General features: G+C 39.3%; 1 pseudogene; it reads left to right on the forward strand.

Moving 5' to 3' along the window:
* The first annotated feature begins 14438 nt into the window (after positions 1-14438).
* Positions 14439-15952, forward strand: LOC127191856 (G1/S-specific cyclin-E2-like; annotated as a pseudogene).
* Positions 15953-16410: the final 458 nt, after the last annotated feature.

Consider the following 16410-nt stretch of genomic DNA (forward strand, 5'->3'; position numbering starts at 1 on the left):
TCACAAATAGAATGCAAGAGATAGGGGAAAGAAACTCAGATGTATAAGATACAATGTAGAATTTGATGCAACCATCAAAAAAATTGTTAAATCTAAAAAATTCCTGACATAAAACATCCAAAATCAAGGACACCACGAAAAGACAAAACCTAAAGATAATAGGAATTTAAGAAAGAGAAGATGCCAGCTCCAAGGCCTAGAAACCATTTTCAACAAAATCATAGAAGAAAATTTCCCCAATTTAAAGAAAGAGATGCCTATAAACATACCATACAAGAGGCCTCACAATTCTGAACATTCAAGCCCCAAATACAAGGGCACCCACATTTGTAAAAGAAACATTAATAAAGCTTAAACCACATATCAATCCCCATGCATTAATGGTGGGAGACTTCAACACGCCCCTCTCACCAAAAGGATAGGTCAATGAAACAGAAGCTAAACTGAGAAGTAATGGCACTAAACATGTCATAAATCAAATGGACCTAAGAGATATCTACAGAATTTTTCACCCAAACACAAAAGATTATACATTCTTCTCAGCACCTCACAGACCCTTCTCCAAAATTGATCATATGGTAGGTCACAAAGCAAGCCTCAACAGATACAAGAAGACTGAAATAATACCTTGTATCCTATCAGACTACCATGGACTAAGGCTTGACCTCAACAACAACAGAAACAACACAAAATGTACATGCACATAGAAACTGAACAACTCTCTACCCAATGACAAGTGGGTCAGGGAAAAAATAAAGAAATTAGGGGTTTCCTAAAATTCAATGAAAATGAAGACACAATGTACCCAAATTTATGGGAGACAAGGAAAGTAGTACTAAAAGGAAAATTCATAGCATTAAGTACCATCATAAAGAGATTGGAAACATCTCATATAGGCAACTTAACAGCACATCTGAAAGCCCCAGGAAAAAAAAGAAGCAGACATACACAAAAGGAATAGATGGCTGGAAATAATCAAACTAAGGGCTGAAATCAATAAATTAGAAACAAAGAGAACAATTCAAATAATCAACAAAACCAAGAGCTGGTTATTTGAGAATATCAACAACATAGACAAACCCTTAGCCAACTAACTAAAATGCAAAAATACACTATCCAAATCAACAAAATCAGAAATGAACAGGGAGATATAACAACAGACATTGAGGAAATCCAAAGAATCATTGGGTCTTACTTCAAAAGCCTATATGCCACAATATTTGAAAACCTAAATGAAATGGACAATTTTCTTGATAGATTCCACTTAACAAACTTGAATAAAGATTAGGTAAACAAATTAAATAGTCCAATATCTCCTGCAGAAATAGAAGCAGTCATTAAGTCTCCCAACCAAAAAAGTCCAGAGCCAGATAACTTCATTGTAGAATTCTACCAGACCTTCAAAAGAAGAGCTAATACCAATAATCTTCAAACTATTCCACAAAATAGAAATAGAAGGAATATTACCAAACCCATTCTATGAGGCCACAGTTAACCTGATCCCTAAAGCCACACAAAGACCCAACAAAGAAAGCAAGTTTCAGACCAATTTCTTGTATGAACATTAATGCAAAAATACTCAATAAAATACTCACAAACCAAATCCAAGAAACACATCAAAAATATCATTTGGCATGCTTCATCCCAGGCATACAGCGATGGTTCAATATACAGAATTCCATCAATGTAATCCACCACATAAACAAACTAAAAGAAAAAAAACACAAGATCATCTCCTAAGATGCTGAAAAAGCATTTGACAAAATCCAATGCCCATTCATGTTTAAAGTCTTGGAGAGATTAGGGATACAAGGCACATGCCTAAACATAATAAAGGCTATATACAGCAACCCACTAGCCAACATCAAATTAAGTGGAGAGAAACACAAAAAAAATTCCACTAAAAACCGGGACTAGACAAGGCTGAACACTCTCTCCATATCTCTTCAATATAGTACTTGAAGGAGATCAAAGGGATTCACATAAGAAAGGAGAAAGTCAAAGTATCCCTAATCACAGATGATAATGATGGTGAACATAAGTGACCCCAAAAATACCACCAGAGAACTCCTACAGCTGATAAACTTCTTCAGCAAAGTGACCAGATACAAGATTAACTCAATAAAATCAGTAGCCTTCCTGTATACAAATGACAAATGAGCTGAGAAAGAAATTAAGAAAACTACACCCTTCACAATAGCCACAAGTAATACAAAGTATCTAGGTGTAACTCTAATCCATCAAATGAAAGACTTGTATGAAAAAAAACTTCAAGTCTCTAAAGAAAGAAATTAAAGATGATATCAGAAGATGAAAGGATCTCCTATGTTCGTGGACTGGGAGAATTAACATAGTAAAAATGGCCAACTTACCAAAAGCAATCTACAGATTCAATGCAATCCCTATTGAAACACCTACACAATTCTTCACAGACCTTGAAAGGTCAATTCTCAGCTTCATATGGAAAAACAAAAAACTCAGAATAGCTTTTTAAAAAGCCTGTACAATAAAAGTTCTTCCAAAGGAATACCATCCCTGATCTCAAGTTGTACAATAGAGCAACAGTAATAAAAACAGCATGGTACTGGCATAAAAATGGAATTGAATCAAAGACCCAGAAATAAACCCACACACCTAAGAACACGTGGTTTTGGACAAAGACAAATCCATACAATGGGGAAAAGATAGCATCTTCAACAAATGATGCTGGTCTAACTGGATGTCTACATGTAGAAAAATGCAAATAGATCCATATTTATCACCCTGAAGAAAACTAAAGTTCAAGTGGATTAAAAATCTCAACATAAAACCAGACACATTAAATCTGTTAGAAGAAACAGTGGGGAAGAGCCTTGAACTCATTGGCACAGGAGACAACTTCTTAAACAGAACACCAACAGCTCAGACTCTAAGATCAACCATTAATAAATGGGACCTCATGAGACTGAGAAGCTTCTGTAAGGAAAAGGACACTGTGAACATAACAAAATGACAGCCTACAAATGGGAAAAGATCCTCACCAACCCTACATCTGACAAAGGGCTAATATACAAAATACATAAAGAACTCAAGAAATTAAACACCACCAAACCAAATTATCCAATTAAAAATGGGGTACAGAGCTAAACAGAGAATTATCAACAGAGGAATATCGAATAGCTGAGAAACACTTAAAGAAATGCCCAATGTCCTTAGTTATCAGGGAAATGCAAAGCAAAACAACTCTGAGATTCCATCTTACACCTACCAGAATATCTAAGATCAAAAATTCAAGTGATAGCACATGCTGGCCAGGATGTGGAGAAAGGAGAACACTCCCCCATTGCTGGTAGGGGTGCAAACTTGTACAACCACTTTGGAAATCAATCTAGTGCTTTCTCAGAAAACTGGGAGTAATGCTACCTCGAGACCCAGCTATACTACTCCTAGGCATAAATCTGAAAGATATTCCACCATACAACAAGGACATCTGCTCAGTGATGTTCATAGCAGCCTTATTCATAATAGCCAGAATCTGGAAACAACCTACATGTCCCTCAAAGAATGGATAAAGTAACTGTAGTACATTTACACAACAGAATACTATTCAGCCATTAAAAACAAGGAAATCTTGAAATTTGTAGGCAAATGGATGGAACTAGAAATGATTCACCCTGACTGAGGTAACCCAGACCCAGAAAGACACACATGGTATATACTCACTTGTAAGTGGATATTAGCCCAATGTAGATGTCCTCTGAGACACCAAGTAAGGGATTGGGACAGATGCTGGGACTTGCAGCTGGACTCTGGGTGGAGTGCTGAGAGTTGTATGGAAGAATTGAGGGATGGAAGGTCCCAGAGGGATCAGGAGTCCTACAAGGAGACTATCAAGGCCTGTGAGTCTGGACCCAGAGGGGCCTGCACAAACTGTTGCAAGGACAATGCATGCAGTGAACATAGACTTCCTGTTCAGATCTTGCCAATGGACAGCTCATTCTCCATGGTTATGAGGAAACTGCCTGTGACATGAACTCTGGTGCTCCCAACTTGATCACTTCTCCCTGTGGGGAGGCCCTGCAGGCACACAGAGGAAGGGGATACAGGTTATCCGAGTGAGACCTGACAGGCTGTGGTCCTATAGTGGGGGAGGAAGGGCCCTCTATCAGAGGTCTAGGGGATGGGAATAGGGTGAAAGAGGGAGGGAGGGTGGCCGGGAATGGGAAGATACAATCAAGGGGATAACAATCAGGATGTTATATGAGTAAATTACAATAATTTTTTACAATAAATTTTTTAAAAAGAAAGAAAAAACAGACTGATCACACCTGAAAAAATAGGTGCAAAAACTCAACTAGGAAATACTGCCAAATTTAATTCACCAGTACATTAAAGGGCTAACATTAGAATGAAGGGATGAGAGGGAATACTACTCTCATAGAGGGCCCCAGATTGATTCATAGCACCTCACAGCTTCCTGGAAACCCAATGCCAGTGGCCTTACAAGCCAAGTGAATTTTTCCCTGGGATGCAAGAATGGTTCAATACATAAAAATCAACTCATATGATATAGCATATTAACAAAAAGTAAGGATAAAAACCACATGAATATCTCAACGGATGCCAAGCACAAGATAAAGATACAACTTATATAAAGAACTCAAACTATCCAGACCCACGGAAGAGGAGAATAGGATGTTGGGGTGCAGGAGAAGCAAGGAGGCATGAGTTAGAGCATGCGAAGTGCCAGGATGTCTTGCATATGGGTTTCTTATGAGCTTTGTATTATCTCCATCTATAAAATTGAATACAAAATATTCTAGGCTACAGCCAATACTACATTGATGGGCCTTTAGGACTAAAGCCAGAACCTAAAACCAAAGTTTACCACCAAGATAATGAATAAGGCCTCTGGTATATTTGGTCATGTCACTCTGAGTTACCTTAAGATAAACATGTAATTCACCTAAAAACACCGATAGGAAGCTCTCTGATGTGGCTGCACACAGAGCAGCAGATGAGCACAAGCCAGGTGCTGTGGCACATGCCTGTAATCCCAGCACCTGGGAAGCTAAATCGGAAGGAACATGAGTTTGAGGCCAGTGAGGTGCTGGCTCTATCCCACCCCCAAAACCCATGGAAATTAAACTGAAGCTTTTGCACATAGTCCCATTTTAGTTAATTTATAGAAATAACACATACCAGACAGTTGTCTGAGCACTCATTATATGTACTCTTAGCCAAGGGTAGGGTGGCTCAGTTAGTAATGTGCCTGCTGTCACACCTCAGGACTTGAATTCAGTCCCTCAGGGCTCTCATGATGTAAAGAGAGAATCAACTCTCTCAAGTCACCTTCTAATCCCTAGGAGCAGGACACCATGGCACACATGTGCCCTACCCAATACAGACACACAAATAAGGAAGCAAATGAAAAAGCTTGTCTAATGTAATCTTCATAATATTATTTGGGATTAATAACATTTATCCCCATTATTTAGATAAGGAAATTAAATCAGTATGGCTATGTGACTTGCCCAAAGTCACAGGTAGTAGAAAATAGACTAGGGTTTAAACACCAACAGTCTCCTTCCAGAGTTCTTGTTCTTAGCCACCAAACTGAGTTTTCTGCTAAAGCCTCAAATTAGTGTGTACAAAACATCTTTGATTCAGTAAATGCTGATTTACTGTGTACAGAGAAAAATTCCAGGAAAATGGCAGCTGAAAAATTAAGTATGGCCTTTTTGCCTATCTTTGATCCAATCAATTATTTCTCTTAGATTCTGGAGCCCATAGGCAAACAGTACCTGGAGTATTTGAGCGGGCATCATATCTGCCTTTACGTATGGCCTCAAACAGAGGACGCTAGAATGGAACTTTTTTCCTAAGCCAAAGTATAGCTAGAGGATTAGTGGCAAAGAACCATGGATAGATTCAGTACTAAAGGTTCCCAGGAAAACCTTGGCCTTGAGAGCTCTGTGATTCAATACTGTTGGACAATGAACCCTCAAAGCATCCATGCTGTAGTCCCAGAACCTGGGAGTGCGAATTTTGATGATTGGATTGAGTTGCAAATCACAAGATGAGCGAGATGGTTATTCTAGAACCTAGAAGGTCTGGGTAGATCCTGAGGAACCACAGGGGCCCTTAGAAGAAGTTGTGTAGGAAACTCCCACTCAGAGAACAGTAGGAGACACAACGACAAGAGTGTAAGAGTGATTCAGGGCAGACCTGTTCAAGATGTACAAGAGGCTGTGACCTCTGGAGTTCACCTAGATTCAGCAGCTGCACAGAGAAGCCTCCAGAAGGAATCTAGACCTTGCTGACGCCTCATCTTTACTACAATGAAATTGATTTCAGATTTCTGACCTCCAAAACTGTATGATAATAAGTTCATGTTGATTTAAGTTTGTGGTGACTTGTTATAATGGCAAAGGTGGTAAGCTAGTACATTGCTCAACAAGAGTGGCAGACCTGTGGGATTCTCCATGGATACACTGCTCTCCCTAGCCATAGATGAAATGGTGAGAGTGGAGCTGAAAGGTGTGCAAAATCCCCTTTGCCTAGAGTTGAAGAGAGACTCCTCATCTGTAACAACGAGAACACAGGAACATCCCACAACGCCTGGAAATAGAACACGAATATTTTCATACTAGTTCCAAGTGTGGAAAATCCTCATAAGACTGAAACAACAAACAGCTAAGCTATTTTTCTTTATACTTATATGTTAGGAAAGGGGTTGCAAGTATTAAGATCAGGCATGGGAAAATAGTAAATGCAAAAATACTTAAAGGTCACATGGTGGGGAACTCAGTAAGTCAAAGTCCCCTAAAGTAAAATCAAATTTACTAATAAGAAAAGAAGAAAAGCCTTGGTGGGAAAATAATTGGAATTTTATTTTTATATAATAGTAGACAAATGCTTTCTACTTTTACCTGTTCAAAAACTGGAAGACTCCATCACCACTTCCAAGGAAAAAGAAAGATTTAACGTTTGGAAACTTAGAAACACTTTCTAAAATGTTTTGATAAAAACAAAATTAAAATTGAAATTATAATGCTGAAAAAGACAATGTTTCTCATAGACTTATGGACAAGTGTGAGCTGTCCTCAGAGGAAAATTACAGCTCCAAATGCATTTCTGGTGAAAAGAGATGAAAACCAGAACTAGCCTGATGTTCATCTCTGGCAAATGGAATGAGAACAATGCAATAGCAGAAAGTAAGAGGGAACATGGATACAAGTAAAAATTCCGTTAGTGAACCTAAAATATCTCAAAAAGTAAAATAAACAAATCTAAAAACTGGTTCTTTAAAAAGTATTTCTTCTTTAATTCTGATAAAGGAGCACTGAAAGCAAAATACACAAAAAATTAGGTAGAGAGAACAAAAGTGATATACAGAGATACAGAAGATGTTAAGACAATTTTTAAAAACAGTACTTGGAATTGTTCACGTTATCAGTTATGATTGCTGCTTAAATGTCTTAAGACCTGACCATGATTTGTTCAACTAACAATTAGCTTGTATTACTTAATTATCCTAAATAGGCTGCAGTGTTGGAAGTAAATCTTGTATTATAATTGAGTTGGATGGGTACAATACCTCATATTAGAGTAAAAACACCTATATTTTCACACACGCTATAAGTCAGTCACTTGGGGAAAGTGCGTCCCGGCTCAGGTCTCCAGCACAGCTGCAGTGAGTTAACAGCAGGGTTGCAGTTATTTACCCTCTGAGGGTAAAGAGCAGAGGCCCTACCCAAGATGGTCCTCTAAGTTGGCTGAGAGAAGAAAAAATAAAACCAATGCAGCTCAATAGCTGAGACTATACCAACAAGAACGAGTTCACAAGGCCTTTGCAGCACAGTGTCTCCACACAAATCTCTGGCACAGTCTTCTCCAGGGTCAGCACCCCCAAGGTGGGTAAAAGCCTGTATGGCCTTTTCTGTACCAGCTTGGGGAGTTACACAGCATCCTTCTGCCATATTTTTATTAGCAGCTTACTTTCAAGGAGAGTAGACAAAACCCTGTGTTTAGATACAAAATTTCACAGTTTTACAGAATTGTGAAAACACCTCGGAAATAAGATTGATGTTAAAAGCAAATAATTTTCTTCCTTTTTTAAGTTGCAGTAGTGATTGATTGATTTATGTGCTATAAAAATGGCTATGAAATTATTTTTAATTATTAGCATACATTCATGAAATATTGCATTATAAATACATTTTATAAATAATTTTGTAGCAAAACTTAAATTTCCAAATGTGACCCAAGGAAAAACAGAAAACTTAAGATAGGAAAAGTGACTTAAGATCAACTATAAGAGAAATAACTCAGTAGTTTGACAGCTGAATTCTTTGAGTTTCACAGTAGAAAAACAATGTGATTTCAGCAGGGATCTCCCTAGCTTCTTTTGGCATCAGCTTTGTCTTATCAGCTAGTAAACATTAAGAGCCCCAGACCCCACCCCCATGTTCTGAAATCACAAAGTGTGGGACAAGAATCTATACTCCTAAGCATGTGGGTAACGTTGCTAACAGTGTTCTTGGAAGATGCTTTCATTAACATCAATTTACTCTAAGAGTGGATGCAAGAGTTCACAAACTATGGTCCAAGAGACAACTCTGACCTGTGGCTCCTACTTACAAATCAGATATTAAGTAAGAGAGGCATGATCATTCATGCCTATGCCAACCATTACGTTTGTAAAGGAGGTGCAACAGAGGTAGGATAGCCTATAGAGCCTAGAATGTTTACCATCTTGCCTTTTACTAAAAAGCTACCATCCTCTTCCTCAGCCACCACCTTATTCTGCTTGTATATTCTCTCTTCCAAAGTCTTTGCATTTTCTACTGATACACACACACACACACACACACACACACACACACACACACACACACACTCAATTCTCATGGTTAAAGTTTAAACATCAAGTAACTTTCATCTAGGTCCCATGCATGGGATTACCACGCTGAGAAGTGTGGGAGGTTGCTCACGGCCAGAAAGACGGTCGCCATAAAGCAGAGGTGTCTGTCATGGGCATTGAGAAGGGCAACTCACAGAATGCAGGATGTGTACTCACTGAACCAACTGTGAAATACACAAGGTTTAAGGTTTTTTCAAAAGATGGTTGGATAATAAAATATGGAAGTAATGCGACCATTTTTAACTGCACCATTAACAATATATAGCTTTCACTTCAACGGCTGTGCAAGCTATTATAATAACATGCAAATGTTTCACATTCATAAAAACGTGGAGAAAATAAAGCCACTTTGTGATTTTATCAGAGTGTACGACAGACCAATTTTGTCATGTTTGTACATAAGATTTCTGAGATTGATGTCTGCTCTTGAAAGAACACTAATAGCATTTGGAATGCATGAGCCTATGTTTTATCTATTGAAATTGTCCCCATTATTAAGACATCTTTCAAAGATCCTAAGTCTAAACTTTGGGGGTGATTTTTGCACATTAACACTATTTTCCCATGATGTTAGCTCCAAAACAGTGGCCCAAAACATATCAGCAACATAAATTGTGCTTTATGATTTGCATATTTATATGATTACTTCAGAAAAAAACATTGGTTGTTCCAGACAAAAGAAAAATTGCACAAGAAAATGTATGTTTATGACTGTTGTCCTGGGCATGTGGGTAAGAAACAGCTACCACCAAAGCCTAGAAGAACCGGAAACAGTAGCAGGCTGCCATGAGGGCGCTCACTGGTGGTGCCATAGAGCACAAGTGAGGGCCAACAGCACAGAGCCAGACATGGAAGCTTTTCTCAGTGTGTCCTCAATATGAGCACAGTCTGATTCACAGAAAGAACTTAATATTTGTGGAGAGACAGATAAAAAGCACAAAAGGACAAAGGGAGGGAATGCTGAAGTTCTCACCAAAAAAAAAAAAGTCAGAGTATTCTAAGCCCTTCCAACAAGGCTGTGGCTTGAGTCTACCAGATGGCATTTGTACAGAGCACTAGGGCAAGGTAGAAGAAAAACAAGGCTCTCCTACCAGAAATGAAATGGTCAGCGTGTCATCTGCTGTTAAGGGAGCAACTTGTTAACGACTGGGGCAGCTCTGCGAAGGACAGTGGCTCCTGACACACCAGAAGCAAATCCATTTCTCCAGTCCCATGTATGCTGACTATAAACATAATTACATACCAAGAAAGAACAAAGAACTCCTGATAGTTTTAACCTTAACAATTATTGACTTATTTTATGTGTGCATGTGTATACCATAGCACACATGTGGAGGGCACATGCCCTAATGACTTTTGCGGTTCTTTTCTTGCCTTTCACCATATGAGTTCAGAGTCCAAATTCAAGTTATGAGGCTTGGTAGCTAGTGGTTCACCTGCTGAGCCATCTTGCCACCCTCAGCCTCCCAAGACTTTTAACCCTGATACACAAGATGAAGTTGTATTTATTTCACAGTTTTGTTCATGATTTTATTTATTTATGGGTTTTATTTATTATATGTTTTTTCTAGAAACCCTTTATTAATTCTACTTAGCAAGAGGAAGAACAGAATATCTGCTGTGCAGTTGATGATATTTGTCCAAGCATGCTGAGTGAAATATGTCAGCAAAGCAAGATTATTCTAAGAAAGGGGCTTTAGAACTAAGAAGCCATGTTTATGCCTAGAAACTGTGAATCTCCTAAGTGTGTGTGTGTGTGTGTACAAAGTAATTTCTCATACTGTTACGTCTGGGTGAAAAGTTTTTTAAATCTCTGCTCTAAAGCATACAGATGGTTATATTCAGTCAGTTTCCAAGAATTCAATTTTCTAACAAATGAAGTCATCACCCATCAAGAACAATTAGATAATTGAGGTTCCAGTGAGCATTGCGTTGTGCTACTTTGAGTAACATATGATCCAGCAAAATGAAGTCGCAATTACTAAAGAACATCTATCCACAGCCATCAGAAACAAAGAGCATCTCTGTGAGGTCATGTTTAGCATCTGAAGACCAGGTTCTGTGTGGAGGCTGCCATTGGAAGAATAATATTGCATACTCAGTTTCTTTGGGAAAACAGAAAATGCGAAGGAGTTAAAAGAGAATAAATATTCCCATGGAGTAATGAATTGAGTAACCCAAGCACTGTAGACGGAAAAGAAAACATGGAAATTCATCCCTAAACCTGGAACAACAATGAGCTTTCGAAAACAATAGCATTTCCTTTACATAGAAAGAGTAGAGCATGGAAATTCTGCCATGACTGCCTCCTAGGAGTGTCATCCTAGTCCCAACTGTAGGGGAGTGTCTTGTACGCTGTGATGCACTCTCTTCCAAAGCCATACAAGAAACAAGGCCCACACACTGAGTCACTGAGCTATGTTACAGTTTGAATCTAAATGTCCTCTCACAGGCTCCTGTCTTCAATGGTCATCCCTTGACTGGCAGCACTGGAGGTGTGGAATCTTCTGGCTGTTGGAAGTGTTCACTGGGGATGGGTATTTGCACATACTCTCTTCTGCTTCTACCCTAATTGCTTTCTGCTTTCTGGTCCACACTACATGAACAAGGCCACCTCTCTTGACACCATGCCTTCCCCTCTGCTATGATGGACTGAAATCCTCCTGAAACTATAAGCCAAAATCAACCTTCCTCCATGAAGTCGTTCCTGCCAAGCTGCTATCCACAGCAACACAGTAAACAGTACAAATTTACTGAGTATTCTGAAAGCACTCATTACCCTTCCCCCACTTACAAAATTACTTTAGAAATCACCCTTCCAGGTGGATTCAAGTTCATCCTCACTCAAAAGCAAAGCTCTGTTTTCACAGCCCTCATGCCTCTTCCCCGATTGTCTCCCAGAACACTCCCTGCCTGAGCCAAGAAGAAACATGTGCGCACACAAAACTAGGGAAGACGCTGTTCTGTCCTCAGGATGTGACTCAAGAGGAAATACAGCACAGCAGCAATAAAGTACCACTGCTTAACCACTGAGCTAGAATCAAATCGAGCCTGACTATATACTCAATTTTACTTTGATTGGGTCATCTCAGTATTTCAATTTCATATGGTTCTTCCTTACATTTCTCTGTTTAGACAGTTGGAAGTTTTCTTTTCTTTCGAGTGTGTTCTGAATTACTCACAGAGGCATTTTATCATGGCTTCCTAAAAATTGCCATCAGTGGTTCCAATATTTATGTCATCAAGTGCTGGTTCCTGTTGGTACCTTTTTTTCTTGGAACCTGAGTTTTCCTGGATTTTGGTACAATGAGTTACTTTCTATTGTGTACTAGACATTACTGTTTAATGAGAAAAACAGACATGAAACTGATGGGCTTGTAGTTGATGGATGAATTTGTAACTGATGGATGGATATGCAATTGATGAATTAGGACAGGTTTGTCTATTTATTTAGGGTTTGTTTATGTTTCAGTTTTTGATACAAGGTCTTCTATAGCCCAGGCTGGCCTCAAACTCACTATGTACCTTGAACTATTATCCTCCTGTCTCTACCTCCCAAGTGCTGAGATAACAGGTATGTGCCACCATGCCTGTTTATGCAGTACTAGGGGTTGAACCTAGGTTGTTGGTTTTGTTTTGTTTTGTTTTGTTTTACATCCTAGGCAAGTACTTTATCAACTAAGTTACAACCCTAGCCTCAGGGATAGGTTTAATGAATTTAATAAGTATATATGTATACATTATATGTATAACGTGTATATGTTAAGTCAAATAATAAGAAAACTAGTAATAGACATGCAACTTATTAGGGGTAGTTGTCATGAGCAATATATATACTATATATAAGGAATATACATATTAGTGCAGTAATAACAAAAGTAGTATTAACAAATCACCCCCTATGAACCAGGCAATACAATAAGAATCTTACACGTATTTCCAGGTGGTGGTGGCACACGCCTTTAATCCCAGCACTCGGGAGGCAGAGGCAGGTGGATACCTATGAGTTCAAGACCAGCCTGGTCTACAATGTGAGTCTAGGACAGCCAAGGCTACACAGAGAAACCCTGTCTCGAAAAACTAAACCAAACCAAAACAACAACAAAAAGAATCTTACATGTGTTAACTCATTTGATAAAGCAATCCCATGAAGTAGACACTATAATTGCCTGAATTTTATAAATAAAATTGTATCAATGTCACACAACCAGTAATAACAAAACTAGATTATAAACCCAAACAATCTGCCTACAAAATCCATGCTCTTGAAGCTGGCATGTCATGATGTCTGCAGGCATTTACCACTTGTGTCCCTACATATAGCAATGGTGAGTAAGTAAGGAGGAATCTTGTCATTTTTGTATAGTCATAAGTATGGACTATATTATGGGAACCAACCAATGAAAACAGACATTTTTCTAGAAAATTGGCAGCGGTAGCTTCCCATAGTTTTTCAATGGGCAGCCGGATATGTTTCCTCACACAGCAGCCTCTGGTGCTCAAAAGAGAGCATGAGAGAGTGGGAGGGTGGGTGAACACATGTGTGTGCCTGACTCTCCAGACTTTAAAAGGACAATATGTCTACCCCTCATAAAGATACCTGGAGGGGTGAGTAAAGAGCACTAACCTTTCAGGAAGAGTTCTGCAAACATGGGGGCTCAGGGAATTGCTGTCTCAGATGATCTCTGACCTGTGTATCTGGCCAAGTAACCATTCTGACCACAGCATGACATGTAAGCCCTAAGAAGGAAACTCTCCCAAGAACACTGATGCATAAATGGGTGTGCTTGCTTCGGGTCCCTTCTCTCTCCGTATGCACCCATACCCAGGATGCATCAGGTCTAGACAGAAGGAATCTACTACTGAATGACTTAGTTTACAGAAAGGCCTGGAGGGAAAAATCAGAACTGACTTCTGAACAAATAAGATTTTATACAGATTTGTTAATAACGAAAGTGTAATAAAGTAAAAAAAAAAAAGTTCAGACCTGCCCAGCCCTTTCCATAGAGACTGGCACAGCTATCATCCTCAGGCATGGTGGAAGCCTCATGGCATTGTGATGCATCCCAAGGGTTCTTCTCTCAACAAAGGTGATGGGGTCTCTCTTGTGCTGGTCTCGCAAGGCCCTGAGTGATTACTTGAGTAAGAGTGTGCGTGAACACACTGAGAGAACAGGTTAACTGGCCAACGTGAAAATTAAACATAGACCTGGAAGCCAGGCACGGTAGTGTGCACCTTTAATCCCAGCACTCAGGAGGCAGAAGCAGGCGGATCACTGTGAGTTCGAGGCCAGCCTGGTCTACAAAGTGAGTCCAGGACAGCCATGTCTACACAGAGAAACCCTGTCTTGAAAAACAAAAACAAAAAACAGACCTGGAGCCACGTGTGGTGACTCATGTCAGTAATCTCAGCATCAGAAGCCTGAGGCAAGAGGGTTACAGAGAGCCTGTCTCAAACACCATCTTTTAAAAAATAAAACACAGAGCCGAGCTGTCGAGGGTCTGGCAAGGTTTCATAGGCCTCAAAGAAGAGAATGTCAAGATGCAGCAGCTGTTTACAAGCTAAGCAACAGCATGCCCAACCCAACTAGCCAGACTCGCCGCAAGAAGCACAGATAATTCAGGCCAAGAAGAGAAAAACAGCACAGGATGTCAAAAAAAGGGACAAGGAGATGACCAAGAAGCATCAGTATGAGATTAGGAATTGTTGGCCACCTGTGCTGTCTGGAGGAATCAGTCCTTGTATTATCATTGAAACACCCCATAAAGAAATAGAAACAAGTGACTTCTCTAGATTTACAAATTACAGATTTAAAAATCTTTTTATTAATCCCTCACTTCTGCCAGATTTAAGCTGGGGATGTTCACAGGAAGTTTGGTAAAACATGTTACAAAAGGAAAGCAGATATGTGCATGACAAACATTTTGAAGTTCTGCATTCAGACCTCGAACCACAGATGAGGTCAATACTGTTAGACTGGCTTTTAGAGGTATGTGAAGTATACATGCTTCATAGGGAGACATTTTACCTTGCCCAGGACTTTTTTGACAGATTTATGTTGACACAAAAGGATGTAAATAAAAATATGCTTCAACTCATTGGGATCACCTCACTGTTCATTGCTTCCAAACTTGAGGAAATCTGCGCTCCCAAACTCCAGGAGTTTGCGTATGTCACTGATGGTGCTTGCTGTGAAGTCGATATCTTAAAGATGGAACTCTCTATATTAAAGGCTTTAAAATGGGAGCTTTGTCCGGTAACAGTCATCTCCTGGCTGAATCTTTTCTCCAAGTTGATGCTGTTAAAGACGTTCCTAAGGTTCTTCTACCTCGATATTCTCAGGAGACGTTCCTCCAGATAGCTCAGCTTCTAGATCTGTGTATTTTAGCCATTGACTCATTAGAATTCCATACGGAATTCTGGCTGCTGCTGCCTTATGCCATTTTACCTCCATTGAAGTGGTTAAGAAAGCCTCAGGTTTGGAATGGGATGACATCTCAGAATGTGTAGACTGGATGGTGCCCTTTGTCAGTGTAATAAAGAGTGTAAGTCCAGTGAAGCTGAAGACTTTTCAGAAGATTCCTATGGAAGACAGACACCATATCCAGACACAAATTATTTGGCTTTGCTGAATGAAGTAAACTATGTCAACACCTTCAGGAAAGGCGGGCAGTTGTCACCAGTGTGTAATGGAGGCATCATGACACCACCAAAGAGTACTGAAAAACCACCAGTAAAGTACTGAAGCTAACAACAAATTGGAATTGAGCAAATGCTGGGTAGAATTTCATTCAAATGAGTTGAGTTTTACAGGAAAGTAGTGCTATGGTCCTTGCCTACTAAGGAGTTACACTGCCATTCTTTTACTTGACTTTGGCACTAAATGCCCAGGGAGCCCCGGGTTCAACTGCCAGCACTACAAAAGAACAAAACAAACTTCAAAAAAATTGGCACTAAAGAAATTTCCTACAGTGGCTATTTGAAAGAAGACTTGTTTACAAAGGTGCTGTCACTGCCAAGGGTAGTGGGATGGAAGCCAGCAATGATTCATGCTATAGTTAATTGCTTCTGTGTGTTACTGTGTTTCTCTTTATGAACCAGGAACTTTATCATTGGAATATGGACTAGACTAGTGCTACCTTTAAGGATACATTAGCTGACACAAGTTTGAATCTAGATTTTAGATTCTTAAATTCCTATACTTGTGAATGGTGCAGTTTGTTTTTTGAAAACAGAATTTAAGCTTATTTACAAAGACTGTTTTGTAATAAAGTGACTAAGCTGTTTGTAACAAACAATGAGAAACTTGAAATTGTACAAATGGTGAAGTTTGATGTGTCTTTAAGTCCTTTGTTTGCCTTGCCATATTTCTTAATCAGCAAGGCCCTGAACCAAATGCTTAAACTGCTCTAAACAATGGGAGAACCAAAGAAATTATAAACAAGATAAATGCTTTGGCTTCTACTCTAGGGTGTTTCTTGATAGAAAGTTTGCTTTGTAATCTT

This window comes from Acomys russatus, chromosome 7, assembly GCF_903995435.1.
Source record: "Acomys russatus chromosome 7, mAcoRus1.1, whole genome shotgun sequence".
NCBI classification, from domain to species: domain Eukaryota; kingdom Metazoa; phylum Chordata; class Mammalia; order Rodentia; family Muridae; genus Acomys; species Acomys russatus.